Genomic DNA, 8954 nt, shown 5'->3' with positions numbered 1-8954 from the left:
TTTCACGCCCGGGCGTTATAAACTTCTGTGAAGCACTGGGGGGGTTCAAAGTGCTCACCACACATCTAGTTAAGTTCCTTAGGGGGTCTAGTTTCCAAAATGGTGTCATTTGTGGGGGGTTTCCACTGTTTTTGTACATCAGGGGTTTTCCAATCGCGACATGGTGTCCGATCTCAATTCCAGCCAAAAACGTCAAATGGCGCTGCTTCCCTTCCGAGCTCTGCCATGCGCCCAGATAGTGGTTTACCCCCATATGTGGGGTATCAGCGTACTCAGGACAAATTGCACAATAACATTTAGGGTCCTGTTACCCTTGGAAAAATAAGAATTGAGGGTGAAAAGATCATTTTTGTGGAAAAAATATGATTTTTTAATTGTACGGCTGTATGCTATAAACTTCTGTGAAGCCCTTGGGGGTTCAAAGTTCTCACCACATATCTAGATAAGTTCCTTAGGGGGTCTAGTTTCCAAAATGGTGTCATTTGTGGGGGGTTTCCACTGTTTTGGTACATCAGGGGATTTCCAATCGCGACATGATGTCCGATCTCAATTCCATCCAAAAACGTCAAATGGTGCTGCTTCCCTTCCGAGCTCTGCCATGCGCCCAAATAGTGGTTTACCCCCACATGTGGGGTATCAGCCTACTCAGGACAAATTGCACAATAACTTTTAGGGTCCTGTTACCCTTGGAAAAATAAAAATTGGGATGAAAAGATCATTTTTGTGGAAAAAATATGATTTTTTAATTGTACCGCTGCACGTTATAAACTTCTGTAAAGCCCTTGTGGGTTCAAAGTTCTCACCACATATCTAGATAAGTTCCTTGGGGGGTCTAGTTTCCAAAATGGGGTCACTTGTGGGGGTTTCCACTGTTTAGGTACATCAGCGACTCGCCAAACGTGACATGGCATCCGATCTGAATTCCAGCCAATTTTGCATTGAAAAAGTCAAACGGCGCTCCTTCCATTCTGAGCTCTGCCATGCGCCGAAACAGTCGTTCCCCCCACATATCAGGTATCAGCATACTCAGGACAAATTGCACAATAACTTTTGCAGTCCAATTTCTCCTGTTACCCTTGGTAAAATAAAAAAAATTGAACCTGAAGTATTTTTTTTGTGAAAGAAAGTTAGATGTTCATTTTTTTTTTAAATATTCAAAAAAATTCCTGTGACGCACTTAAAGGGTTAATAAACTTCTTGAATGTGGTTTTGAGCACCTTAAGGGGTGCAGTTTTTAGAATGGTGTCTCTTTTGGGCATTTTCTATCATATAGACCCCTCAAAGTGGCTTCAAATGTGATGTGGTCCGTAAAAATAAAATGGTGTTGCAAAAATGAGAAATCACTGGTCAACTTTTAACCCTTATAACTTCCTAACAAAAAAAAAATTTGGTTCCAAAATTGTGCTGATGTAAAGTAAACATGTGGGAAATGTTAGTTATCAAGTTTTTTGTGTGACGTATCTCTGTGATTTAAGGGCATAAAAATTCAAAGTTGGAAAATTGCGAAATTTTCAAAATTTTTGCCAAATTTCCGTTTTTCTCACGAATAAACGCAAGTTATTTGAATGAAATTTTACCACTATCATGAAGTACAATATGTCACGAGAAAACAATGTCAGACTCACTGGGATCCATGGAAGTGTTCCAGAGTTATTACCTCATAAAGGTATAGTGGTCAGAATTGTAAAAATTGGCCTGGTCATGAACGTGCAAACCAGCCTTGGGGGTGAAGGGGTTAAATTGTGGTTATGAGTTTTTTGGTGCTTGCTTTTTTGTTCCGCCCTTTATCCTTTGTTTTTATCTTTCCAGTTGTTTATAAGGGATTCTAATATAAGCCCATATATTCCGGTAAGTATATCAGGTTCTGTGATTTACTTATATTTTTTAATAACAATTTCATTCACGATTATTCACTTAATTTATTGTTTATTACATTGTTTTAATAAAATAACATATTTCTTTTTTACACATCCTAATACTGATTTATTTATATTTCTATACTTTAAAGAAAACATTTTTATAAGTGTATACACTTCACAACAAACACTTTTCCAAATATTTTATATGTATTTTTTCTCAAATTATCCCTCAATTTTTTTAAGCTGTTTTTATCTTTATAACTGTAACATATAACTTTTTATTATGCATTTCTCACCCGTTGCATATTTGCACTATCACTGGTCACTTGGTGGTGTCACATTTGGCACTTTTCACATGCATTCCTTTGTTTCCTGACACCCCTCACCAGGGCTGGCTCCAGGTTTTTGAGGGCCCCTGGCGAAAGAGTCTCTGTGGGCCCCCCCTTTAACACATACCATGATTCATGCCGTGTGGCATCCGTGGTGCCGGCCAAAAATAGACTTGTCTCCGTGTGGATCACACGGACACGCATGTGATCCACACGGACACACTCTCTGTGGCAAAACACGTTCATGGAAAGGAGGCTATTAATTAGTAGTGTATGTATGAAAGAAGGATGAGAAAGAAAGAACAGAGACAGAAAGAAAGAACAGAGAGAGAGATCAGAAAGAAAGTGTCAGAGACACCGCACTGAACTTGCTCACTGAGCCAGTGCGCGTGCCCTGAGTAAAGCGAAAGCGTGCTCAAAGATACCTGTGGAGCGGGCAGCAACCGAATAGATGTGTACTTCAGACCCGCAGGACCTGAAGCACGTGACTGCTAGAGGCGTGGCCTAAACTCCACAGAGCTAGGAGCTGCAAGACAATTCCTAGCAGAGTAACTGCGAGACAAAGTTACCAAGGGGCATAGACAGGGAGAATAGTCAGGACGTAGCCAATGAGTCATACACAGAGATATCTGCAGGGTACAAGAGGGTCGAGCAGAGAGTAGTCAGATCACAGGCAATGAGTCATACACAGATAATAATGCAGTACAAAATCAACAGGCAAACTCACAACGGGAAACAGAATCGGGTCAGAACCATATAAACAAGCTATGGCAATATACAAGCACACGGGGGTCAGCACACTACGCCAAAGGCAAAAGTATAACTGGCAGGGATTGAAGCTACCCAGAGGTTTATGAAGCTCTCCCAGAACCAGAAAGAGGCCACGACCATTAACCCCCAAGTGTGCAGGTCAAAACCTGCACAGAGCTCCAGACATCAACCCCCGGTGTGCAGCTCAAAAACCTGCACTGGAATCATGACAGAAAGAAAGAACAGAGAAAGAAAGAACAGAGAGAAAGAAAGGAGGAACAGAGAGAGAGAGAGAAAGATTAGTGAGAGAAAGAAAGAGGGGAAAGAAAGGGAAAGAAAGAACAGAGAGAAAGAAAGAACAGAGAAAAACAGAAATAAAGAGGGGAAAGAAAGAAAGAACAGAGAGAGAAAGAAAGAACAGAGAGAAAGAAAGAGTGGACAGAATAAAAAGAACAGAGAGAAAAAGAGGGGAAAAAACAGAGAGGGAGAGAGAAAGAAACAGGGGAAATAAAGAAAGAACAGAGAAAGAAAGAAAGAAAGGGGAAAAAAGAACAGAGAGAGGGAGAGAGAAAGAAAGAGGGGAAATAAATAAATAAAGAACAGAGAAAGAAAGAACAGAGAGATAAAAAAAGAGTGGGCAGAAAAAACAACATAGAGAGATATAAAAGAAAGAGGAGAAAGAAAGATAGAACAGAGTGTGTTATGATGAGTCACCGAAGGAGGAAAAAACAAAATACCAGCTAAGTCCAGAAAAACCAGAGAGGTTGGCAGCTATCGGATTGCAGACCCCTGAACCTATCCACAACAACTAGCAGTAGCCGTGGGGGGTTCCTACGGTGCCCTAGACCCCTCGATCACAGCCGGAGAACTATATAGCCTAAAGACAGAAAGGGGAAAAACTAAACTGCCCCAGAGCAGACCCCAAAGCAATAGGCAGCCCCCAACATATAATGACGGTGAAGCAAGATGAAAACACTAACACAGATAGAAAGATAGGTTGAGCAAATGATGGGGCCCAAGCTAACTACATAGGACAGGATAGGAAAGCTGCTGTCTGCCATCCGCAAAAACCCTATCAAAATGACTCAACCGACTGATAGGAAAAACAGGCCCTGAAGTCGCTAGGCTTCAAAAGACTATATCAGCACTCAGGTATATTCTGAAGACAGAGCAAAATATCAACAGATCAGAGACAAAAATGGAGTTCAGCTCACCCCCGGCCGGGGATGGCAGAACTCCCAAAAAACAAAGCAAAACAAAAACAAAACTGAACAGTACAAAGAAGAGCAGAAAAACATAGCTTTGAGATGCAGGAATCGGACTGGTCTCCAAGAATCCAGCAGGAAAATCACCAGCCAGGAAGAAGGGCGTCGGCAGCCTTATATCCAGTCCTCAATTCCAGCCACCCAGTCATCATCTAGCTGCCCAGGTGTTTGGTAATCAGCCTCACTACCTTCCTTCACCAGAGGAGGGAGTTCATCAGACCTCAATGGTGAAGGGAAAAATGAACTCACAACAAGAGTGGTAGAGAGAAAGAAAGAGGGAAAGGAACAGAGAGAGAAAGAAAGAGGAGAAAGAAAGAACAGAGAAAGAAAGAAAGAAAGAAAGAAAGAGTGGAAGGAACAGAGAGAGAAAGAAGGAGGGGAAGGAAAGAACAGAGAAAGAGAAAGAAAGAGAAGCAAGAACAGAGAGAGAGAAAGAACTGGGAGAGACAAAGAGAGGAAAGAAAGAACAGAGAGAGAAATAGAACAGAGAGAAAGAAAGAGGGGAAAGAAAGAGAACAGAGAGAGAAAGAAAGAACAGAGAAAGAAAGAACACATAGAGAAAGAAAAAAAAGATTAGAGAGAAAGAACAGAGAGAGAAAGAAAGAACAGAGATAGAGAAAGAAACATAGAGAGAAAGAAATATTCTATAAAGATATCATAGCAGCCCGGCTCCCATTATAAGGCCCACCTGAGCCTCCCAATGCAGGACATATCATGATCCACTCACATGGCCGGCCTCCCCGATTCCAAGGCGATCTCGCTGTTCGTGCTGTTGGAGGAGGACACGGTGATGGATCTGAAGCATTCCCTGAAGTGCCTCCATGGTTCCTTCAAAATCTCCTCCCGAAATTACCTCATTTCTGGTCAGCTTCCACAACGTCACTTCCGGTAGAACGTCACGTGCAAGTTTTAAAGTGCTCCTTGGGGCTTTGCCTTGTATTCATGTGTCTGCAGGAAAATTAAGCTCCTGGCTGGGGCAGTCTCTCTCAAAATCGAGACTGTCCCACTGGATCCAGGATGGTTGGGAGTTATGAATGCTCCCCACTATACACCTCGCACACGCACGGCTCCGCACACCTCATACACACACGGTTCTGGTTTGTATGCCTTTTACACACACGACTCCGCTCCGTACACATTGTACACACATGGCTTCTCTCCATACACACGCGGCTTCACTCCGTACACCCCATACACACCCGGCTCTGCTCCGCTCTGTAGACACATGGCTCTGTTCCATTCACTTCGTACACACAGGGCTCCGTTCCATGCACCTCATACACACACTGCTCTGCTCCATACACCTTGTACACACGTGGCTCCACTCCGCACACCTCGTACACACGAAGCTCCGCTCCCCACACCTCGTACACATCCGGCTCTGCTCCGTACACATCATACACATTCGTCTCTGCTCTGTGCACCTCGTACACACGCGGCTCCACTCCCACTCTGTACACCTTGTACACATGCGGCTCCACTCCGTACCCCTCGTACACACGCGGCTCCACTCTGTACACCTCGTACACACACTGCTCCGGACCGTACACCTTGTGCATACGCAGCTCAGCTCCGCACACAAGGCTCCCCTCTATACACCTTGTACACACACGGCTACGCTCTCGTTCCGTACACATGCGGCTCCGCTCGGTACACATCACACACACATGGCTCCGGGCTCTGCAGCGTACACCTCGTACACACGCAGCTCCGCTCCGCACACCTCGTACACACGCGGCTCAGCAGCGTACACCTCATACACACGCGGCTCCACTCCGCACACCTCATCCACACGCGGCTCAGCTCCACACACCTCGTACACACACGGCTCCCCTCTGTACACTTCGTACACACGGGGCTCCGTCCGTACACTCGTACACACATGGCGCCCCTCTGTACACCTAGTATACAAACGGCTTTGCACCATTCACCTCGTACACACACGGCTCAGCTCCGCACACCTCTTACACACACGGCTCAGCTCAGCACACCTCGTACACACACGGCTCTGCTCCATACACCTTGTACACACACGGCTGTGCTCCATACACACGCGACTTCACTCCATACACCCCGCACATACCCGGCTCTGCTCCGCTCCGTAAACACACAGCTCAATTTCATTCACTTTGTACACAAAGGGCTCCATTCCGTGCACCTCGTACACTCACGGCTCCGCTCCGTACACCTCGTACACACACGGCTCTGGACCGTACACCTTGTACACATGCGGCTCCACTCTGCACACCTCGTAGGCATGCAGCTCCGCTCCCCACACCACGTACACACACAGCTTTGCAACATACACCTCGTACACACACGGCTCAGCTCCGCACACCTCGTACACACATGGCTCCCCTCTGTACACCTCGTACACACATGGCTCCACTCCATACACCTCCTTCACACACGGTTCCGGGCTCTGCACTGTACACCTCGTACACACACGGCTCCCCTCTGTAGACCTTGTGCACACACTGCTTCACACCATACACCTCGTACACACATGGCTCAGCTCCGCATACCTCGTACACACGGCTCCGCTCCGTACACCTCATACAAACTCGGCTCCGGGCTCTGCACCGTACACCTCGTACACACGTGGCTTTGCTCCGCACACCTCGTACACACGCGGCTCTGCTCCGTACACCTCGTACACACATGGCTCCGCTCCGTACACCATATACACACATGGCTCTGCTCCGTACACCTCGTACACAGGCAGCTCCACTCCGCACACCTCGTACACATGCAGCTCCGATCCCCACACCTGGTACACATCCGGCTCTGCTCCGTACATCTCGTACACATCCGGCTCCACTTCGTACACCTCGCACACACGCGGCTCCGACCATACACCTCATACACACATGGCTCCCCTCTGTAAAACTTGTACACACACGGCTTTGCACCGTACACCTTATACACACACGGCTCAGCTCCGCACACCTAGTACACACACGGCTCCCCTCTGTACACCTCGCACAAACACGGCTCCACTCCGTACACCTCGTACACACACGGCTCCGCTCCGTACACCTCGTATACACACGGCTCCGCTCCGTACACCTTATACACACATGGCTCCCCTCTTTACACCTCGTACACACATGGCTCCCCTCTTTACACCTCGTACACACACGGCTCCCCTCCGTACACCTCGTACACACACGGCTCCGCTCCGTACACCTTGTACACACACGGCTCCGCTCCGTACACCTCGTACACACACGGCTCCGCTCCGTACACCTCGTACACACACAGCTCCGCTCCGTACACCTTATACACACACGGCTCCCCTCTTTACACCTCGTACACACACGGCTCCCCTCTTTACACCTCGTACACACATGGCTCAGCTCCACACACCTAGTACATACAGCTCCCCTCTGTACACCTCGTACACACACGGCTCCGCTCCGTACACCGCGTACACATGCGGCTTCGCTCTGCACACCTCATACACACGTGGCTCTGCTCTGTACACCTCGTACACACACGGCTCTGCTCTGTACACACACAGCTATGCTATATCCCCCCTGTAAACCCCTCCTGACCCAACACATAAACTTCCTTCATCCAGCACCATGACAACCAGCACAGCAGAGTCATGCAGACAGCGAGGCTTTTGATCATGTGACCCATGACTCCTCCCCTTCTGTGACCTCATCACAGGTCCTGTGCAAGAAGATAACAGCCCAGCAGCGATGACTTATTGCTGGCTGCGGTGGGTCTCTGGGAGGGCGAGGATAGGGTCGGTGCATGGGGGGTGTGGCGGCGGGTATCCCAGACAGCGTGAGTGGCCCCCTGTCTCACCAGGGCCCCAGCACTTGCCCGGGTGCTGATGCCGGCCCTGCCCCTCACTGTCACTTTACCTGACTGATCGCTACCAGATCGCTCTATGCAGCATCATTCATCTTGGTCTTACCAGCAGGTTTTCATCCTGAACCTCCTGCTTCACTGGGGATGCTGAATGCTAAGGTGGTGTGGGCTCGTCCAGTCTCCATGGTGATGCGTCCATCCAGCATTGTTTCGGTCACTCCTGCTCAGCGACACCTTCCAATCGGAAGTGCCCGGAGGCGGAGTTACCTGGAATGGCGTGTGATGCTGTTTCCTGGATCCTGCATGTAACACATCACCCAGGAGTGTCACAGATGCATTTACCCACGTGGGGTATACTCACTGCCTGTGAGCTCTGATTGCCATTTGCCCCAGGTCGTTCGGTTTACACCAATAAGCCATCAGGGGTATGTCCCAACCACTATTAGGTGTCACACCAATAACATGAACCTGGATAGGAAAGGGGAGGTATAAACAATAACCACCAATGTGATTGGCTTACATTGGTGGACTCATTCATGTGTTCCATCGATATGACCGGGGAGCAGCCCCAATTCCTTTAGAAACACTCCCACTCCATCCCAGAGTTCCTCTCCTTGCCTGGATTAGTGCAGGACCTTGGTTTGTTGGAAATCCATATAAATACACCTTTGGAAACCCTTATCCATACCCTCTCTGAGGAAGCTGACGTGGCGAAACGCGTGTAAGAGGGAATAGTGGTGAATCTGTCATCTTTATCTGTACACTACTGGCATGTCGTCTATAGGATGTGTAATCCCCATCTCTTGTTAGGAGGTTTCCTCCTATACACTATATGGGCTGTAATATGTTCCTGGAATATTCCATATGGCACTTGCTGCACTTTATATCTCCTATTTGTATTCCAGGGATGTAATGCGCTGTTAGCTCTT

At 47.6% G+C, this 8954-nt stretch overlaps 1 long non-coding RNA gene across 1 annotated transcript in view; it reads left to right on the top strand.

The window, feature by feature from the left end:
* The first annotated feature begins 1319 nt into the window (after window positions 1-1319).
* LOC141094384 (uncharacterized) overlaps window positions 1320-8954 on the top strand; it is a 17687-nt gene continuing 10052 nt past the window's right edge. The window contains exon 1 of the long non-coding RNA XR_012233053.1: window positions 1320-1848. This is a non-coding gene — a long non-coding RNA (uncharacterized lncRNA). The remainder of the gene's footprint in view (window positions 1849-8954) is intronic.

This window comes from Dendrobates tinctorius, unplaced genomic scaffold (assembly GCF_039654945.1).
Source record: "Dendrobates tinctorius isolate UK_male_01 unplaced genomic scaffold, ASM3965494v1 ptg000063l, whole genome shotgun sequence".
Taxonomy (NCBI): domain Eukaryota; kingdom Metazoa; phylum Chordata; class Amphibia; order Anura; family Dendrobatidae; genus Dendrobates; species Dendrobates tinctorius.
This window is presented reverse-complemented; position numbering and strand designations above follow the sequence as displayed.